This window comes from Ambystoma mexicanum, chromosome 4q (assembly GCF_040938575.1).
Source record: "Ambystoma mexicanum isolate Mex_15411 chromosome 4q, UKY_AmexF1_1, whole genome shotgun sequence".
Taxonomy (NCBI): Eukaryota; Metazoa; Chordata; class Amphibia; order Caudata; family Ambystomatidae; genus Ambystoma; species Ambystoma mexicanum.
The window spans coordinates 498,299,910-498,322,921 of NC_090928.1; positions in this window are offsets into that span (position 1 = coordinate 498,299,910).

The window sequence follows — 23,012 nt, forward strand, 5'->3', positions numbered from 1 at the left end:
ATGGTAACATTTGATCAAACCAAGCAGACTCTACCTGACAATCTAATCTCAGCAGGTGGCAAGGGCATGGCCTTTAGCCCCAGCAGCAAAAACGATTACAGGAAATTATAAATAGATCTTTACAAATTGGTAATCTGAGACTCAAAAGATTTTTTGATAATCAATTTAAGAAGGCTCCTCGCGAAACACAAGCACACCACATAGCTACTACCATGTCTGAATAATGTCTGGAAGACACTGCAACATTAACTACAACATTAATGAATATAGAAGAATGGAGGATGTTTAAATATAGCCACCATTGTTGACCTTATGGACATAACAACAGAAATAAGTATAAGTACCAAATTGAAAACAAAACCAAAATGTGTTGCCTGTCTGGCACAGGAAATGCCATTGAAATGTTCAATACACTTGTGATGGAAGATTTGAGAACTGCTGAAAATACCTTACAACCCAACAAAAGTAGAAAATCAAGCACTACAATACCATAGAAAAAATAACTTGATAATCATCCCATGGACAAAGGGTGTAAAATAGTAACTATGAACTGTGATGATTATATTCAAGAGTGAAACAGACAACTATCGGCTAACAAATGCTCTACTAAAATCAACAAAGATATACTAATTGAAATACAACAGATTTGGTAAAACACCATTTTTGAATGGCATACAAGGGATTACTAGATGATTATGAAGTAGCATTTCTGCATATAAAAGATCACATTTTGGGAACTATTCCATTCCAAAGATTTATAAAACATATGATACATTTCCTCTGTGTAGACATGTTACATATGGAACAGGTCCAATTACAGAACCCTCATCGCAATACATTGATACATTTCTTAATCCCCTTGCACAAAATGTATTATCTTACATCAAAGACCAAAATATGTGATAAAACATTTGGAAAGTGTCCAATGGAATGAGGCATTTGTCTTTGTATCTTGAGATGTTGTCTGGGTTGGAATGTCCCAGGCATCTGGAAGGACCTTGGGTGAATATATCACTTCTGGTTTACATATGCGTATATACATTATCAACATTCATGTTACACAGATAGTCAATCATTCACTTCTTCATACGTGTACATAGAATATTTTACAAAAGCATGGTTTTGTAAAAAAATAAGTATTTATTTATCAGAGACATAGGCTTTCCTAGGTTGACCAATGCATTTCGGTCCTAAGGATCATCTTTTTATTTTATTTTCTTTTTTTTATTGTGTGTTATCCTACAAAAAATAAACTTTTCACAAAACAAGAATACATAACACAAAAAAACAGGTCATCAGATCTTATAATACAAAGCAAAACAAAAGATAATCATTTTTAATGAATTAATAGCATTTTATCTAAAATACAGCAATAAAGAAAATGTATACATTTAATAAAATAAAGAAAAAAAAAATCATAATCAAAGTTCAGCTAATTTCCCTAAATTGCCCCCACATGACCCCACATGAGCATTACCCCACATGAGCCTAACCCAAAACATCTCGGACAGTAATGCTGAACCCAGATAATGTAGCCTCGGTTCCACAAACGCCGAACAGGACAGAAAAATGTGTTTGAGTGTTTCCACTAAATTTGCCTACAGTCAGTGTTAGTTACTGACTTGTCCCATTTGGACCTCGCTCCAGAGTAGCAAATTGGTTCAGGCGGAAGTGCAAATATACACCCCGAATCTTTGGACAGGGAAACAAGGACACATACATCTGATGCTCAGATCGCTTTCTTCTGAATTTTGCATATTCCTCCTAGAGGGACAAGTTTCACATGTAAATTCAAGATTTCTGCCCAGTATGCTGTAAACAATTTTTGCTTTGCCACCCCAGGAACCACCTTCAGTTCCTCTGCGGCGGACCCAATCCGAGACAGAATCTCACACATAGTAGACTTAAACTGACTCCGAGTGGAAGCCGATTGAAGAAAGGACACCTCACCCGAGGATTGTTATAGAGAGTTATTCGGAGGATTCAGCATTTTGGCATATTCTGCCAATTTCCTCCACAAAGCTCTTGCCGCCAGAGAGGTGGGTCCCAACTCATGTCTAACAACTGTGTTGGGCACAGAATTGTTCAGGCCCAATTTTCTTTTCCAGAGCAAACCCTGAAGTTTGTTAAGCAATGCCCCCTTATCAAAGGGGACAACACCAAGACTGTAAAAGACTACCGGTTCTACGTTCTGATGGTAGAACCTAATCAGGGGTACCAATGAATAGCAGCATAATTGTGAATATATCCACTTCATTTTAGTCAGAAGAGTTGAGAATACCCCTCTGAGAAGAGTGTTCCAGTCAACCCTGGAAAGGTTATTTGAGAGATTAAATCCCTAATATCTCATAGATGGCTCCTTTTCCAGAGGGTGGTATCCCACCTTCCACAGGAAAGCTTTTGGACATTTTTAAGTGGAAAAAAATGACAACCTTAGATTTATGCCCATTGATTTTTAGATTGTTTTGGACAGCATACTGATGAAATAGGGTCAATTTCCTGTGGAGACCAATCACAGTATTGTCAAAGAGGATAACATTGTCAGCAAAAGCCAAACAGTTTAAATTTAAAGTTCCCATTTGTAGGGGATTTGTAGTTTCCGACTACCAGAAGACGGCAATGTCTGAGACATGATGGTCAAAGAGGGTAGGGCAACCACATGGCCTTGTCTAACTCCCACAAATGTTAAGACAGGTGCCGCAGTGGCTACCTCCCTCGTCAGCCTAACGCTTAGGGATGAGTCGCTATGCAACAGTGCCATTCTGGGTCATTTTAAGCAGCACTTTCCAATGAAGGAGTTTGCTCCAGAGGGTCTCCCGATTTACAGTGTCGAAAGCATTTGACAAATCTATGGAGACCATGTAAAATGGACCCACCACTCCCTTTTTTACTGCTGCAGAGAGATGCAAAATTATAGTACTGTTAAGGGAGGTCCCCATACCAGATCAGAACCACGCCTGGTATTTAGAAAGAAGGTTAAGATCCTTTATCTGCTGGGAAAGTTCTCTGAGCAAAAGGGAAGCGAAAATGTTGCTTGAGTCATCTAGAAGGGTGATTGGTCTGAAGTTCTTCTGATCAGACATGTCACCCTGTTTGTAAATGGGTATAATGATCGATTGTTTACAAGTTGTGGGGATGTTGCCCTTCCGGTAAATACTCTTCTAAAGGGTCAGCATGGGTCCCACCCATACTTCCGGGTCATGTTTGAAGAGCAATGGATGGGATATCATCAGGGTTGATGAGGTAGAGGACCTTGCCCTCCATATCGCCCACCGTACGTCCTCCTTCTCCCAAGGACAAGCCCCCCACTCCCTCTGGCCCATGTTAAGCATTGAACACTCAAGCTCGTCATTGGGATGTGCACATTTGTTGTGCAAATATGCCAGCCAGGTGAGCTCTGGTATGTCACAGCCCTTCTCAAAAGCAGATCTGTTTGAAGTTTGCCTTACCGTGGACCAGACAGAAGAATATTTCCTGCCAATGTTTGAAGTATCGCCTGATTAGCTACAATGTGAGTTTGTTGCCTACTTTGGGTAACCATTGTATTAAAACAGGCTTGGATTTTTCTTCTTGGCTGCCACATATTCCAATGGCAAAAGGGAGGCTGATCGTAAGGATCGCAAGTCCTTCCTCTTAAGTTTTTTGGCCAGGGCAAAAGAGCCATCATACCAGTGGCTTTGCCCTTTACCAGTTTTGCATTTACCCTTGGTTGCTAGACTGACCAGACATGAGTGCAGTGTAAGATTAAAGGATTCAACTGAGAAACTGCCAGACGAGCCCCCCCGAGTTTATCGTGTGAGCGAGAATGTTCAAAAAGTTCTTACAGTTTGCCGCATTCCATGTTACTGACAGGCCACCCCTAACCAGCTAGATGAATGCTGTAGCTAACTCGGTCGGTGCGAACTCCAGGTGTAAATGCAGTGTGAGAAAGACGGGCAGGTGATCACTACCTGTAGGTGGACCCCTAGTAAGGGGCTCGCAGAAAGATAGCAAGGGGGAAGAGACAAATAAGTGGTCAATCCACAAGGTTTTAGTACCCCTAGCCCAAGTAAAGAAAGTACCCATTGATTTCTCTATGGGAGGCAGATTCCAAGCCCCAATTGTACAGATGGTTCAGCCATATAGTAGGTGGGTCTGTGGCTTCCAAATTGGGGTCTGAAAGACCACATATCTTGTTCTTGTGGCCCACATCCCTCCGCACAGCAGGCGTTGAGATCCCCCCACAGAATGACCATCCCACTACTAGCCTTTGCCAACCACCCCTCCAGCAGCCCATATAGGCCTTCCAAAAAATACGTCAATGCATGTTTTGCAGGATTCCAGTATGCGTCGACCAAAGAAATGTCTTCAGGGTTATCCTTGAATAAAACATTCACTGCCAGAAGACCTTCCAGACGAGTCAAAACCTCATAGTGGCAACACTCCATCCCCCCACACCCTATCGATTGCAATGGCCAAACCCCCAAGGAGGCAGCCTCTACACCCCCTGATTGCCCTCTTACAGTAGGTATGGAAACTCTGGAGCATGAAAATGTTTGTGTCCATCATCTCCTGAAGAAAAAGGATGTTGTCCCCGCCGCCCATGTTTGAATCACCCTGATTAAGTTAGTAAATCCACACACATTCCAAGACACAAGTTTACATTCCCCGTTCTAGAGCACATTTCTTGACTGTCTGACCTTAGAAAACATTTGGACAGCGGCTTCCAGCCAAGACCAGTTTTCCAAGTCCACAGTCACACCAGACAATGGGGTGTTTGACCAATTTAAGGGTGGTAGGTTTGGGAGTCAGAAAATCAGCCAGTGCGGTTGGGTCATGGAGATAAAAGAGGTTGTAGCCTTCCACCTTCAGCATTTCTCGACCCTTCCACACAATTTTTGCTATTAGGTTCGATTTAAAGTGACAAACAGATCTGTTAGTTCCATATTTAGGGAAAATCACTTGCACTATGTCATCGGAACGCAAAGCATGGAGTGATGGGATTTATTGAAAACCCCTCAACATTTGTGTTCTGTTCATGGATTGTTGTACATTTGCCCGAGAGAGAAAAATCCCACCCAATGATGGTCCCCTAAATTTGTCAGCCCTCATTATGTCAGGTGAACCGTGATGCCTAGAAAAAGTCGATACTGAGTCTGCTGGTAGAGGTGCCAGCACCACACGAAGTGTCAATGCCTGCGGTGTCATCAAAGTTGGATCCGCAACATCTTGATGGATATCCGGCAAGTTCGTAGAAGGCATTGATACCACATTTCTTGTTTGCACATGGGCCAAATTAGATGGAATGGAGTTCCCCTAAAACATTGTCATCTTGCTTTGTTTGGTGGCTTTCTTCTTCTTAGGACTCCGTACTTGAGGTGTGGCATCCTCGGATATAACCTGAGCCATAGGGGAAAGTGACATCTGAGGCTCGAGTGCGAGATCTTTAAGTGTGTCCTTTTCCGACAATGTGCTTATGAATTTTTGAACATTTTTCCGCTTGTTCAGGTTGGAAGCTGGAAGATTTTTTGACTTTTTCCTCTGTTGCTCCTTTTTATTTTTGCACTCTTTCCTTGTCTTTTTTTGTTAAAGAGGTTTGTTAAAATTTTACGATGGCAAGTCAACAGCAACCTGCTGCTCCACCTCTTCAACCACCTAATGGCTTTCTCCTTTTGGCCTGTGATAGCGCCTCCTCCCATTGTTGGAAGTCCACAAGCGCAGTCAGGCTATCCGGAGTAGCGTTTTGTTCCTGGCTAGAGGAAGGATATTTTCCAAAGCATATACTTCTGATACTTCCCAGAGGTCCTCGTCGATGCATATACACTCAGGAGCGAGGCATCCCGCTTGTGACCTTTGCTGAGAAGGAGTGTTATGAGGAAGTTTAGAACCTTCCAATAGTTGGGCTATGTTGGAATCAAGCTTCCCCAACTTCCTTGCGTTGCCCTGAGCAATGTCCTTAATATTGTCATACAGCCTGAGGATGGATTCTAGCACAAGGTACAATGCAGAGATCAAAGCTGGACCCAGGGAGTCCATCTGCGGCAGTACCATAGAGCACCTCTTTGTTTCGATGTTACCGGGCGTAAATAAATCTCTGTTCATAGGCTGTTTAAGAACAGATTTTGGAATAGGATTGTCAATTTTTTCGATAGAAGGTGGACTAGAGTGAAGGCCCTTCGGATAACCAGATGGTCTTATCCCAGGAAGTAGGACCTGTAGCCTCTGTTAGTTACCCCATCTACATTTTCACATAGTCTTTGAAAGGATTCATCCAGTATCAAAGAATGGTTTAAAGGTATGAGGGGGCGGTCTGCAGCCCAGCATGTTCTAAAGAGGAACAGAAAAGGCTCCAACCACAGATTCACTTGCAGACACTGTCCTAATGCTGGGGTGTCTAAATAGTTCTATTGTAAAAAACTTGTTTAAGGGTATTGCTTCAAATAAGTAAGCCAAATATCCTTTACATGTATTATTAGGTCATCAAGCGTGAAAGAAGAAGGCACAAATCCATCGTTCTTAATCGTACTTAAATTCAATTTATTGATTTTTTTATATTAACCAAGAAATCATAAGCCATAGCTGGCTAATTACTAAACAGAAAAAGAAACATAAATTCAATGGTAGGAAAAACAATTAAACAATGGATACTCTCACTTGTTCAGATATCACACAGTGATCGGGTTAGTATCAATTAGTGGTGCAAAACAAACATATTTGTGCACAACGAAAAGAAAGAACCAAACAGGGTTTATTTTGGTTCTATCAGCAAATTATTCAGTTGTTCTGTAAATCAGAATATCCCAATTTGTAAGACCTCTCGTACGGTTAGGTACACAAGTTACCCGGCTGTACTTTGGGGCGAGGGAGTGGAAACAGAACAGTCAGATCAAGGTGTCAATTGAATTGCAGGATCAGAGGGCCAAAACCATCGGTCTACGCCAGGGGGAGGGGCCCACTATCAAGTTGTAAAGGTCAAAAAGGGCACATAAGGTGCTATGCCTTGGGGCGCTTCGCCTGGAGAATGGAACGCCTTCGTCTGGGCCTCCGGTTTGGAAATCTCTGTATAATGTAGGGGAAGAACACAAGGAAAAAGAAGAAAGGAATGAGAACTTAAATAAGGCCTCAATACCTATTTAAAAAGCATAAAATGCTAACATGATAAAGTATTGCTGCCTAGGCATGCAATCTGAGTAAAAGATATTGATATTGTAATACCATCACAACCAGTCATAATCTGAATTGTTCAAAAGGGGAGGAGCTGTGGGGGGGGCCAACCTGTGGTAGAGAGCCACCGGACTTCGCCGCAGTGGGGTGGTGTCCTGTCTCACTTAGGGAATCTGGCATCCACATGCAGGGTTGGTACGTCTGGTACCCGGTGGGTGCACCTGTATGGGAGGGTATTTAGTGGACCCTTGTGTGGTAGGAAGGGTCACCTCACGGGATGTGACTCTAAAAAAAACAAGTAGAAAAGCACAGACAAAACCCTATTCATAGATGGCTGACTTTCCCCTCCCGCTATCCTCCGTGTGCTAATTTTGGCACCATTTTGTTTACCCCCTGCAGATGTTTACTGTGACCTTCTAGAAGTGCTGACAGCCACCCTCAGCCTGCAGCACGCCAGCTCTTCCACACCCCAACCGGACAACTGGGTACCTATCCATTAGGACTCCCCGCCAAGGTAGTACGGGTTCTTGAGGTTTCGCTGCACCGCAGTGACACGCTAACACAATGCTCTAATGGTGCTTTTGTCTGTGCTTTTCTACTTGTATTTTTTAGAGTCACATCCCGTGAGGCGACCCTTCCTACCACACAAGGGTCGACTAAATACCCTCCCATACAGGTGCACCCACCGGGTACCAGACGTACCAACCCTGCATGTGGATGCCAGATTTCCTAAGTGAGACAGGACACCACCCCACCGCGGCAAAGTCCGGCGGCTCTCTACCACAGGTTGCCCCCCCGCAGCTCCTCCCCTTTTTAACAATTCAGATTATGACTGGTTGTGATGGTATTACAATATCAATATCTTTTACTCAGATTGCATGCCTAGGCAGCAATACTTTATCATGTTAGCATTTTATGCTTTTTAAATAGGTATTGAGGCCTTATTTAAATTCTCATTCCTTACCTTTTCTTCTTTTTCCTTGTGTTCTTACCCTACATTATACAGAGATTTCCAAACCGGAGGCCCAGACGAAGGCGTTCCATTCTCCAGCCGACACGCCCCAAGGCATAGCACCTTATGTGCCCTTTTTGACCTTTACAACTTGATAGGGGGCCCCTCCCCTTGGCGTAGACCGATGGTTTTGGTCCTCTGATCCTGCAATTCAATTGGCACCTTGATCTGACTGTTCTGTTTCCACCCCCCCCCCCCAAAGTACAGCCGGGTAACTTGTGTACCTAACCGTACGAGTGGTCTTACGAATTGGGATATTCTGAGTTACAGAACAACTTAATAATTTGCTGAGAGAACCAAAATAAACCCTGTTTGGTTATTTCTTTTCGTTGTGCACAAATATGTTTGTTTTGCACCACTAATTGATACTAACCCGATCACTGTGTGATTTCTGAACAAGTGAGAGTATCCATTGTTTAATTGTTTAATTGTTTTTCCTACCATTGAATTTATGTTTCTTTTTCTGTTTAGTAATTAGCCAGCTATGGTTTATGATTTCTTGGTTCATATAAAAAAATCAATAAATTGAATTTAAGTACGATTAAGAACGATGGATTTGTGCCTTCTTCTTTCACGCTTGATGACCTAATAATACATGTAAAGGATATTTGGCTTACTTATTTGAAGCACTACCCTAAAAATGTTTTTTACAATAGAACTATTTAGACACCCCAGCATTAGGACAGTGTCTGTAAGTCAATCTGTGGATGGATCCTTTTCTGTTCCTCATTGTAATATAGCCCTTTTTCCTTCCACAGTAGGGGCTATCCCTTTCGTTAAAAAGCATGTTCTAAAGCCTCCACTGCCATTGACAGACCAGCCAAGGGCAGGCCAGCCTCTACAGTGGATCTCAATCCAGCCGCAGGGGAGTGTAAGCTTGATTTGTCCAGTTCCACCGTGAGGGCTGTACAGTGGTTTAACCCCCTGATTGTTGAATTAATTAAGGGTGGACTTGTTACCTCCTTAGGAGGCTGTGTAACATGCAGAGTAAGGGTCCCAATACTTGACACAGATCTGGCCACAACTTGCGAGAATAGGGGGGGGAGACGTTTAGTGGAGGTTATGAATGGAAGCCCTCCCCCTCCCTTAGGAGCTAGGTGGATTGTTTCCCTGCAGGTCAATGAGCTGCCCACTGAGACATCTGGCATTGTCCCCTTGTCCCTTTCTTTCGGGGCTGCCAAACCCTTCTCAGTGATTAGAAGTCTACCACTCAGCAGCTTAGGAATGGGCATTGCTGGAAGGGTAGTCACTGTGTAACACAAGAAATCAAGGCGCACCGTGCTTACTGTGTTATAGAAGATGGATTATGTAGATACAGCAGTCCATGGTCTGCTCTCCTCTCTCGACCAGAAGACCAAAAGAACACTTATAGGTCCACTTGTGGTCCACAGGCGCTCCGTGCTGTTTTTAGGTCTTTATGTAGGCAGAGTCCCCTGGCTGCAACTGGGCTTCTCCCAGTCAAACAGAAAGTGAAAACAGACTCCACAGAATGAGGAGAGATCCTGCATTGGATGTAGAGTCAGCAGCGCTGTGGTAACACACTGTAATCAAAGACCCAGCAAAACAGACCAAAAGCCCACTTATAGGTCCACTTGTGGGACCATCTTCAGGTACCAAGTTCTAAAAAACAAGAATAATCAAATACATTATGTGAGTAATCTGTTACATGGGATATTGTTTTCATATCTATCAGTGCCATTTTGTACCATAATTACCTGCCTATGTGGTATTCGCTTTATACTTCTGTTGGAGCTTAATTTCTTCCTGTCAGGCTGTAGCAGGTATTTCCTTGTTTAGGTCCTCTTCTATGACATAGGGCCTCATTACGACCCTGGTGCTCCCGTAATGAAGGGGGCCAGTACGGGACCGGCCCCATTAATTACGGGAGCACCGATTACGAGGTTCCCTTAGCAGGACCCGGATCAATCAGAGGTCTTTTCCGGGTCCCGCGAGGGGAAGAGGGAGGTAATAACGGGACACTTGTAATGTGCCCGTTGTTACCTCCCTCCACATTCTCATTGAGCCATTTGGGGGCTCAAATGGGAATGGGGAATGGTTCCTGTGAAGAGGAATTACCGGGTCCTCCTATGTTGGAATGACCCGGTAAGTCCCCATTGCAAGAACCCGGTAATGGAGCCCGGTTTGGAGGCAGCCATGGTGCTAATAGCACCATGGCTGCCTCGAAAATCGTAATGAGGCCCATAGGGTATTTCTATAGGAACTGTGATGTAAATAAAGTAGGTTTTCTAACTTTTCCTTTTTGCCTGATGTGTCTATTCACTTCTTGACCAATGAATATCAAAGTCATACCTTAGTTAAATGGGGTCTTTAACTATCAAAAGGATTCTTGTCCTGGTGACCTGTGCAACAATATGTTAAATTAGCTACTGCTCCCAGTTGGATATTGCTGAAATGATCTAAGTGAAGGCAGCACAATTCTATTTCTAAGCATCATCTTGCCTTTGTTTGTCTTGTGTAGTGGTTGCCTATGTCCCCAGCAGCGTTTTTATACTGAAAATGTTGCCGGCTTCATGCAGCGTGATGAGGTCATTAGTTCTTATTTTCAAATTCATCCAAATATATTGCTATAGTCATGCTGGAATAGAGACATTACACTCATTCCAGCCAATTTGAATCACAATCCGGTTTGTATTGCCCATAAAGATTGACAATATCAACATCAGCAACCAAAATGACTGCATGCGTGCAATGACGTCGTCACGTTGATGACTGTGTGAGTTTTGAGGGTGTGTCAGATGAGAATGTTGTCCATCGTATGGTTGTAGTTACATCTGGGAAAATGTTGGCTACTGTATGGTTGTGGTTATTTAAGCATCTGGCTTGTGTGTTATCTGGTTGAAATGGACTGTGTTGATAGATAGTTCTGTTTTTTGTAGAGGTGTAGTGGGCCACATGCCTGCCCATGTAGAGGGAGTTTGTGCTCAAGGGTGGCAGCCCTGAGGTCTGTCAGTGGCAGTGGTGGACAGAAGGTGTCTTGGTTTTATAGAATGGTTATGAGTGTAGTTTGTTGGCCCAATGTGGGGCAGGTAGTGGTGCAGTGTGGCAGGCTGGGGTCCCAATGGTGGCATTGGTGGGTGGAAGGTGTTGTGTGATGACTATGTGGTTGTAGTTCATTGCAATGTTGGTGTGGTGCCACTGCATGCATGTTAGTTATGCCTGGTTGGCCAACCGTTTTCCTCTGGTTGACCAGATGTGCATGTGTCAGGTGTGCAGCTGATTGTTTTGTGTGTTTGCCGTGCTGTCTTGTTGTAAAAGTGTGTCTGGTCGAGGTACAATGGAAGGAGATGTGTTAGGAGTGGCTTTCCTTGCTTGGTCCCTGTTCCCTGAGTTTGTGGTGTGAGGTCATGAATGGAATGTTTTGAGAGTGACTAGAATGTTTGTGGTTGAATGTGATTCCACCAAGGGCATTTAGAAGATGTGGCCTGGGTGGTAGGAGCCAGTGGCCTGCCCTCTCTGTACTCCCTAACTCCTGATGTACCTGATGTCACCTAATCCAATGATGTACTGAACCTCATAACTTGATTAAGGTATCTATATCAACATACCTGCGGCCTACCTGAGTGTCTGTGTTACTTGTTGAATGTAATACCAAGGTTCAGTCAAAACACTGAATTCATTTTTAATCTTTTGTTTGAAAGTGAACTGGCAACCTTATGCAATGGTGTTGCCTATATATTTTTTAAAAACTGGGTCTTGTTTTTACAACCTCCGCAAGGGATCTCCTACAAAAGATAAAAGACTGAGATTAAATGTTGGAGTCAAGTATTATCAATATCTTGGTAAATATGTGTGGCACAAAAGTATACAGGTTCTGACATCATGCTGTCATTATCTGTATATTAAGGAATCTAGGTCCTCCAATGTGGTTCATTGTACTTATTTGTGCAGAAAATGCATGGGACAATGTATGTGATTTCCTACACTGAAATTCAAAATAAAGAAGCTATAGATTTCAAAACTGCAGACAAATTCTGTTCAATAGATCCAGTGAACACTTCATCTATATTTTACCACTATTTTATTGTCATGTTACATTTGAGCTGCAGGAAACATAACCATGCAGTTGTAAAATTAGAACATTTCTTTGGAGAAAAGTGCCAGTCAAGAGGAGCGCCATATATGCATATGCTTTAGTGGATAAGAAATGCTCCTAAATTTGGCTTTGATACTGTTTTAAAGTGTATTAAAAAATTAATTGCATGTGTCAAATAATGAGCTATGAGCCTAAGTCTTGTTTCCAATAAAGGTAAGTGTTTCAAACACTGCAGACGTCGTTAAAGAAGCAAGCAAATGTCATACCAAAAGTCATTTTGGATTTCCAAGACCTATATGCATCAATAGTTAGGTAAATAGTTTCATGTCTTCTTTTAGATACCGCTTCAAAGGCAAATCACTCCAAAACACATAGAATTTCAAAAGAGATGAAGCCACCAAGAACATTAATGATTACAATCCTGTCATTGTATCCAAGTGGAATGCAATTGTTGATGTTCAATTTTTTACAGACAATTTGTGTGCAGTCACTGGGTATGTCACATCCTGTCTTACAAAGCTCAGATGAGTAGGTTGAAAGGTCTCTGGGATGATATTACATCTGTGAAAACCTTTGCTCACAAATGTTAGAGCTTTGGAGTCTTCAGAGGATAGCTCAGGTGCAACATGCCCACCTTGGAAGCAAGACGATGCAGTGCAACACGGGTTCAATGCCTGGGTCCGCGCTTAGAAACCTCTAGGTATTAAGCACATTATAAATAACCAATTACAATTGCCATAACAATGCTCTCCAATAGAGATTGTGGTTTCTGTGAAGTTTCAGGGCATTTATAAGGCCCAGATCTATATTAAAGAAAACCTGAAAACAGTCTCTGGCTAAGCCTTGGTCCAGCTTCATATAAAAAAGAACACTAAAATAATTCCAAGAAATGGAATGAGATCTTGAAAACTAATGTAATTGTCATATACTATCCAAACAGATGTTTTACCTTGGATAACAGGTGTTTGTATGAAAATGTCCAACTACATATACAGAAAATAACACTCCAAATGGAATACCTGATAGATAGACCATTTTAAATTGTGAAGGGTATCTAGTGAGACATTGAACCCCCAATTTCATTAACCCTGTAAACCTATTTTACCAATTGTCAGACCTAAAAGAGTTCTATTGCATGGCTTTGCTACAGTTTAAAAACCTTGGTTAACAGAAGACAAATTGAGAGGACAGTTTGATACATCTCAGGTTGCTTTTGTGAAAAGGAAAACAGCCATAATACACGTATACCTTCATTGTACATTGTTTTTAACATTATAGTTAGAATATGCCTACCGATAGCTAGCTACTTTATAGCACCGGCTACATTGCAAGTATTTATTCATGGCAATAATTCCTGTACTTTCAACTTAAAAACTATAACAGTACAAATGCACTACTAAATTGTTCACAAAACTTAACATAAGAAACGTGTACCTCTACTGTTCATGGTTGTTAATGTTACAGTTACAATATGGCAACAGGTAGCTAATTACTTTAAAAAGTCACCGAGACTGCAAGGTTGACATCTACCACTTTTTTAACATAAATTACTTTCCATGTCATTGTAACAAACAGCTTTGTTTTGCAATGATGTGGTAGATTATCTGAAGCAATGATCACACAAGCAGGTAAGCCAAGATTAAGTATTTATTCACCATACAGCAGGATCATCCTCTTTCCAACTCAGCTACTCTCAACTGACTTTCTGGGAATCTTCAAGGGAGGGGGCTTCTATAACATGAACAGAAAGTATGACATCGCAAGGGAAATAAAGTTGAAGGCAAGGCAGGGTGATTAGGAAGCAGGACTTATATGTCTACTTAAAAAAAATAACTAGACTACAAGATTGGCTTCTAACACGACTCTAACAAAGTTATGAACTTACACTACTTTGCATGCCATTGTAACTAACAACTCCATTATGAAAGGAACATCTTTTTTTAAATCTCTTTTGTATTTTGTCGCTTGACTCAATGATTAGAAATATATAAAGACAACACCAATGTGCTATACATGAACTATTTTATATAACATAGTTCATATAATGTACTTTTCTATTAGTGTAATAAAAGTAATATTTGCAGATCTTATTCCATTTCTAATTAATCATATCTTTCTTTGCAGAAAAACTGGTGTATAGACACTTCACTCTGGCACTAAGCATGGCCAAACCTGTACAACTGCACCCACTAACAATGACTATAGAACCATAATACTCAAAACCCAGTTCAGTTCCTGATCTACAACTGTGGAGATGACAAAACACACTAACTCTTTTACCCTGACACTGACAATGACAAGACCCACTGACCTTTTTAAATAACTACCAGCCAACCTAATATTCACCCAACATTTCACAGACATTTCCTCATTACAACCAGTGCATCATCAGTGCCAGGGCAAAATTGACAGTACTAGAACCCAACCTACTATGCACCCAACATTCCCAGACACTACCTCATTGCAAAACTACAAAAAAAACATTATCATTGCTAATTAAATGTTGGCTTACAACCCAGTATAAAAGCTTCAGCCACTGGTCTGTAACTAGCCCTGGTGTAAACGTATCAAGCCTTGTATCCACTTTACTCTGCCACTCCAAGGACAGCAAAAGTTTCTAGCTCTTTTACCCTGGCCCTGACTTTGACAAGGCCCACTAACCTCTTTACAGAAATATCACTGGACCAACTATACATCCGGTCACACTAGGAACTCACAGTTTTTTAGTGAAATGGGCAGGGATGGATACATCTCTATCACTGAACTCACAAATGCAAGTAAATACATTCAATCATGCTAAAAACACATAAAGCCGTTCCCGACTATATGTGTGTCTGCCATTTTCTGGATGAAATTCTAAAATCTTTAATGAGCTTTCTCCGTTAGGCAGGTGCAGGAATGTCTATTAAAAAGACTGGAGAGTGTGCATTATATTCTCCGGTGGGTTCCTCTTTTCCATCTGAGCATTGAAGAATCTTGTAGGGTCCTTGATGTTTGCTTTTCAGGATCCTAATAGGGAAGACCCTGCCTGTGCTATTTACTGGAGCACTAGGTCAGCTCTCCCAATAGCCGACCGGTTTCTGTGGTATGAAAGTGGTTACACCACATTCCTCAGGGTTTAGGGAGGCACACATTTAGGTTCCTGCTAGTTTGCAGTGGCAGCATTGTCTGCATTATTTAAGGTCCTCTCCCTGTAGGGGTGACAAGAGGGGAGGGGAGAAAGAAAAAAGAGGGGAGGGCAGGTTAACTTGATCAGTGCCTTACCACCTAAACGATCTTGTCTATTGTTCAATTTCAACATACTGCACATGTTCAGTATAAAAGGAAGGAGATTCTTACCCTTTCCATGTGGTGAATGATTCTATGCACGGATGGGTGAGGCAGCCTGAGACCTAGGGGCCAAAAACATAGTGAATAACGGGTTAGGGTACGTGCTTGCACATGTGTAAGTCAAATCACAATGTATGCTAACATTGTGTATATTTGTTTCAAACTTATTAAGTAACCAAAAATTGCATAAACATTTTGTGCGTATGACCGCGCGAGGATATGCCATGTCCCATTACAGATTTCCACATCTAGCCCGGGGCCGGGCATGCGCCGTGTGTATCTGCTAATCGGAGATGAGCGTCTGGTGCTCGTTGTATGAGGTAAGGGTTTACCTGCTGCTTTCATCTGTAAAGAGGTCTGGCGGGCTGCGCGTGGCGTATTCTCTACGCCGCCGCCCGCCAGACCTCTTTATGTTGACGATTATCCTGACGCCGCCGCATTGGGCATGCATGTGTTGTGCAACATGGCCGCCTGGGGATTTCCCAGGACGGCCATCTTGGAGTCAGGCTACACATCGGACTCTCTATTGACACACCAGGTTTTTTGGGAAAGCGAGATCAAGTGTGTGCCAAAGCAATGCGCTCTCATCTTATTTTAGCACCAGGCTACGCCGTGTAAATAGTGGAGCACATGAATGGCTGGAACTAGAGGTCTAGTCATGAATACAAATGCTGTCCTACTACATCCGCTCGTGGCATGCTGCACACAAAGAGGTCCCCATACATCGAGACCATCTCATTCACACACACATCCTCATGGTCTCTAGTCCATGTAGCCAAGGTCATGGGTTGATGTTCACATAGTGGCGAGTGTTTGCCAACTGGTCTGTTCGTTCAGTCCGATCCTGTCTGTTTTCAAATGGAAAATCCACAATTGTTCTCTTCTATAGAGGAGGTCATGGATGTTACCTCCTCTCAGGGGTATCACCATTTTCTCGATAATGGACCAAGTGAAATCTGCTGGATTATGTTGATGTTCAAGGAAATGTTCCACCATCGGTACAGTTAACATTTTTGTTCGTATACAAGATCGATGTTCTGCAAGCCGTGTTTTGACTGGTCTTGTTGTCATTCCTACTTAGCGTTTGGTACAATGGCATGTTATGATGTAAATTACATTGCAGCTGTTGTAGTTTGTGAGATTCTTTTGCGTCCATGGAAAGTGCCAGCCAATCTCGATACTAGTTGACCTTTTGGTGCTCGAACATGCACTACATAATCCACAAGGTGTGTGGCCTGTTGCTTGGGACGTGTTCCAAAGGGTGTTGGTTCTGGGTGTTGTATCCTTATATGAGTGAACTAAGGAGTCTCTCAAGTTCTTCCGTCTTTTGATGGGAAATCTAGGAGTGTCCAGCCTTTGGGAGCCGACATTGAGAATCGGCCAGAGCTTCAGAACCTCTTTCTTGATTTTATTGGTGAGGGGTGAGTAGCTAAGCACAGCTGTGATTTGCTCGGCAGATGCGTTTTCCTTTGTGTGATGTTCTAGAGTGGTTTCCCTCGGGATATTTCTCGCTCTTTTTCTGGCTTGTTTGACCAGTTGTTGCGAGTAGCCCCTGTCCTTTAGTTTTTTAGCTAGGGCTATTGACTGTTGGTTGTAGTCAGTAGCTTATGTACAGTTGCCGCGATACCGAAGGAACTGGCCAAAGGGTGGATTTTTTCTCAGGCTGGGTGGATGGTAGCTTTATATACACACGGCACATGCCCGGCCCCGAGCTAGATGTGGAAATCTGTAATGGGACATGGCACGCCCTCGCGCGGCCATATGCACAAAAGGTTTACGCTATTTTTGGTTACTTAATAAGTTTGAAACAAATATACACGATGTTAGCATACATTGTGATTTGACTTACACATGTGCAAGCACGTACCCTAACCCGTTATTCAGTACGTTTTTGGTCCCTAGGTCTCAGGCTGCCTCACCCATCCGTGCATAGAATCATTCACCACATGGAAAGGGTAAGAATCCCGTTCCTTTTATACTGAACATGTGCAGTATGTCGAAATTGAACTATAGACAAGATCATTTAGGTGGTAAGGCACTGATCAAGTTAACCTGCCCTCCCCTCTTTTTTCTTTCTCCCCTCCCCTCTTGTCACCCCTACAGGGAGAGGACCTTAAATAATGCAGACAATGCTGCCAATGAAAACTAGGAGGAACCTAACTGTGTGCCTCCCTAAGCCCTGAGGAATGTGGTGTAACCACTTTCATACCACAGAAACCGGTCGGCTATTGGGAGACCTGACCTAGTGCTCCAGTAAATAGCACAGGCAAGGTCTTCCCTATTAGGATCCTGAAAAACAAACATCAAGGACCCTACAAGATTCTTCAATGCTCAGATGCAAAAGAGGAACCCACTGGAGAATATAATGCACACTCTCCAGTCTTTTTAATAGACATTCCTGCACCTGCCTAACGGAGAAAGCTCATTAAAGATTTTTAAATTTCATCCGGAAAATGGCAGACACACATATAGTCGGGAACGGCTTTATGTGTTTTTTTAGCACGATAGAGTGTATTTACTTGCATTTGCGAGTTCAGTGATAGAGATGTATCCATCCCTACCCATTTCACTAAAAAACTGTGAGTTCCTAGTGTGACCAGAGTATTGGGCACCCCACAGTCGGAATACCCAAAACAGTCCCTTGTGTTTTACATAGTCCAACTATACATCCAACATTCCACAGACACTTTTCCAACACTATGAATAATGCATTGACAGTTCCAGGAAATAAGTGGCATGACTAACACCCAACCAACAACACATTACATATTCTGCAGGCACACTACAGCCAGTGCATCATCAGTGCCAGAGAAACGTGGGCACAACCAGTGTATTGTCAGTGCCAGGGAAAGTTGTGCTGTCGCTAGACCCATGGCACCTTTTTCCTGGCACTCATGATGAGAAGATCCACTATCACTCAACCTACTATGCACCCAAATTTCAACAGACACTTATACAATACTACATCCAGTGCATTACAGAGAAACGGAAGAGTGGCCTCAACCTACCACACACCCATCTTTCCAGAGGCACTACCTCTTTATAAAAATACAACCTGTTCATTGACAGTGCTAGGGAAAACTGTCATGACTACCAGCCATGTTATTACATACCCAACATCTTGTAGACACTACACAGCTCATTTTCATTGAGCCATACCATAAATAAAAGGCGTATAGCCTTGCATTAGGCTTTTACACATTTAGTTTACAGTACAGTTCATTTTCATGTATTTGTATGACAGAGAAGAGAAGCAGAACATAATGTATGTTTCTTCTGCTCTCTTCCTCTCTGCCATACAAATACTCCAGCATTTGGACTGCCATGGATTGTCATGCCAGCGCAAATGCTGGGAATTCCTATAGAGTCTGCTTGCTTTTTGCACCAGAAAACATTATGTGAAATACTAAGAATTCATTGAAAACACTGCCTGTCATGTGCATATGGCAGGCGACAATTATTCTGTTTGTGTGGTGAAGTGCAAAAGGGTGGCGTACAAATGTGTATGATGCCATTTCGCACTCAGCTTTTTCACTCCGATCTGCAAACAAGGAAGATTTGGCGACATTTCCCTGTCTAAGCTAAAGCGTAAACTTAACGGGTCCCTGCCACCAAATTGCAGGAGACTCGCATATGAGCTCTTACTGTTTATATAGCATTAGAATCAGAGTATCTTCAGTGCCACGGACAATTGGACACAGTAGTGCATCTTTAATGTCAGGGAAAAGTGAGCATGGGGCCTGACCATTTTTAAACTTTCATATCAATTCGTTGAATGGCGTCAAAGTTATAAGCCACCCAAAATGTGGCCTTTCTATGGGAAGGGCAACCTAACCTTAAATACATTTATATACATACATAGAACATGAGAATGCATTTCCTCTGTAACTTTTTTATTTCTTTATTTGGTTTTATTGAATTTTGTTCATTGCTAGTCACATTACACAGAAAAATACGAGCTCAAGGTTACAGAACAAGATCAGAGCTTTTCAACACTATTATCTTTTCATACATCTTTAACATACATCTGTCGTTGAGCTGCAACGGTTCAACATGACTTCCCCTTCACCCTCCCTCCACCCCCCCTGTGGGTCGAGCAAACATCTTTGGATTGTTTCTGTGTGTGTCAATAGGTGGTCACAGTTTTATGGATGAGGGGATTTCCTGTTGGGCAAGTCTTCATTGCTTTCATTCACAACCCCTTAGATCACATCGATTACATTTCAACCCAGAGCATCAGTCTGCTTGGCACTTTGGCCCCCCATAAAAATGTTTATTTGTAAAGTCCATCCATAGAGCCTCGCATTGTGAGGATCTTCCATGGAGAGATGCTGTTATCTTTTCCATTATGCATCTGTTGGAGGCTACATTAATCCATTCATTTTTGCTATGAACAGTTCTGGACATCCATTTTGTTACAAGTATGGCACTGGCTTCTAGCAATAACTGGGGGACCAGGCCTTTAATCCTGCTCCATTCATCTTCGCTTTTCTCAAGGCCAAATAATATAAGATGGGGGTCTGCAATTCTGTGAATACCGTCTATATCTTTAATCCAGCCCAGAACCTCATCCCAGAATACTCTTATTCGGGAGCAACTCCACCACATATGCCAATAGTCGGCGATCTCCCCACATTCCTGCCAGCATCTTGGGCTGGCCGTTTGGAACATCTTAGAAAGCCTGAGGGGGTTGTATTGCCATCTATGTAACAGTTTGATAGCATGTAATTTGTATTGGCTTGATATGGATTTTCGCGATGCCGCTTTACACATTCTTCCCCACATATCTGGGCTTATCTGTTCACCTAGATCTCTCTCCCATCTACCTCTCAGCGGTTAAGTGGTCCCGTCCCCTGCTTCAACCAGTTCTTTATGCATTACTGATATCAGGCCCTTCATCTCTGTCCTAGAATCTAATAGCGTTTCAAAGGGAGTAAGGTCTCTCATCAACTTGTTCTTCCACGCTGGTTTGGTTAGGATGCCTTTTATCTTTATATATTGAAAGGAGGACAGTGGGCCTATTCCTAGGGCTTCAGTTAGTTCTGGTAGTGTGACAAATGAGTCATTTTTCTGTAGTTTCCCCACCCTCTCTAAGCCAGCCTCATACAAATGTTTGGAATCTCTCTACATTGGGGATGTGCTCGTTGATTCCCGGGCACCATAGGTGGCTCAGTGGGGATGGCCATGTGGAGATCTTATGCATCCCTGTGCCTTTTCTCCAAATTCCCCATATGGTGCTCAATATTGGGAGGTCTTTGAGTCTATTATGAAACTTTTTCTTGTGGGCCCAGAGCCACTCCGAGACCGTGGCCGGTGATAGATAGTGATTGTCCATGTGGATCCATTGAGGTTCTTTGCGGTTGGGTAGGTGAGGGATTACGACACGTAGTTGGGCCGCTTCATAATATTTTCTTAGATCAGGGAGCCCTACCCTGCCTTTGTCTTTGGGAAGTGTTAGGGTGTCATATGAAATCCTAGCCTTCTTCCCCTGCCGAAGGAATTTCACAATGGCTTTCTTGGCCTCGAAGAAGAAATGTTTTGGTATCTCGATGGGTAGCATTTGAAAGGGGTACAAGAACCGGGGGAGGCAAACCATTTTAATAGCATTAAGTCGCCCTAACCAGGAGATTGTCAGCTTGTTCCATTTACTTAGGTCGGCATGGAACTGCTGCAGAAGAGGGGGGAAGTTGGCTCCATATAGATCAACCAGGTCTATAGTGATCTGTATTGCCAAGTATTTCAATTTAAAGTGTTCAATCTTGAGACCAAGTTGAGAAAACCTGATTCCCTTTGCCTCTGTCAATCCCCATAGAGGAAACAAAGTAGATTTAGTTTTGTTCACCTTAAACCCAGAGAGTCGGCCATAGTCTTCTAGTAGATGGAGGGCCCGGGGGATGGATGTCATGGGGTTGGTTATATGTAGAAGTATATCGTCGGCGTAAAGGGCCACCTTGTATTCCATCTCTCCCAGCCGAATGCCTTCTACCATGGGGCCAACCCTCATTGTTTGTGTCAGGTGTTCTAGGGAAAGTGCAAAAAGAATTGCGGAGAGAGGGCATCCCTGTCGGGTGACGCGTTCTAGTTCGAACACTCTGGAGTATTCACAATTCACAAATATGGATGCTTTGGGAGACGTGTACACTGCCTGTATTCCCTTTCTGAACCATGGGCCTATCCCCACCTTACGTAGGACTGCTCTCAAAAATCCCCACTCTACCCTGTCAAAGGCTTTCTCTGTGTCGATTGAAAGGAGGATGGGTTAATTGGGCATATTCTGGGATATATGAATAAAGTGGAGGGTTTTGCGCATTGTGTCCGCTCCCTGTCACCCCAGTATGAATCCAACCTGATCAGGGTGTAAAAGTTGGGGCATTAGTGTCTTTAGTCTAGCGGCCAGAACTCTCATGTAGATTTTCGCATCTAGGTTGAGTAGTGAGATGGGGCGGTATGATCCACATTTTTGGGGATTACCATGATCAGTGCACGGGTGAAGGAGTCTCAGGCTTTCCCTGTCTCTAATATCTCGTTAAAGAGCTCTGTCATGAATGGCGTTAGTTGTGCACTGAAGGATTTGTAAAATCCAGCCGTGTAGCCGTCTTCCCCCAGAGATTTGCCCAATGTTAGCCTCTTTATTGCATCTTGGATTTCTTGTTCAGATATAGGGGATTCTAGCAGCTCTGAGTCAGGGCCTGATATCTTGGGCATATTAGTAGAGGATAGGTAAGTCTCAGTATCTGATTGGTCAGGGTTTGTTTCCCAAGTGAATAGGGTCTTGGAGAAGGTGGCAAAGCATTCAAGGATGGTAGGGGGAGTGTTGGTTGGGTCGGGATTGTCCTCGCTTATTTCTAATACTTTTCGCTCTGCTCTTTGTTCTCTAAGTCTTGTAGCTAGCAATGCGTCAGCCTTGTCTCCTTTCTCATAAAATTTCTGTTTCAGGAGTCGATGCTTGCACACTATCTGCTCGTGTTCTAACAGTCTCAGTGCCTCCCTTTTCCTTTTTGCTTCATTGATTTTGCTGAGATTAGTCTTCTCAACCCTCATAATGTCCCCTTCCAACTGACAGATTTCCGCTCTGACTCTGTGTTCAATAATCTTTCTCTCTCTCTTCTTGCAAGACCCTTCACATATTAAAATACCTCTCCAGGTGGCTTTCCTTGCTTCCCAGAGTACCTGCTTGGATACCTCACCAATATTATTTAATTTGAAATATTCATTAATCATAGTCTCCATTTCTGTCTTGAAGACAGGGTCCTTCCAGAGACTCTCATTACATCGCCATTTTCCGCTCATGATTGGTAGATTCTCCCACTGGATATCTGCTAACATCATGTCATGGTCTGACCATGTAATTGGGACTATCTCTGAGTGTGTTGTGGTGTCAGAGAGATCTTTGGATAGATAGATATAGTTGATTTGGGTAAATGTGTTGTGTGGGGTAGAGTAGAAGGTGTAGCCTCTTTCATTTAGATGCAT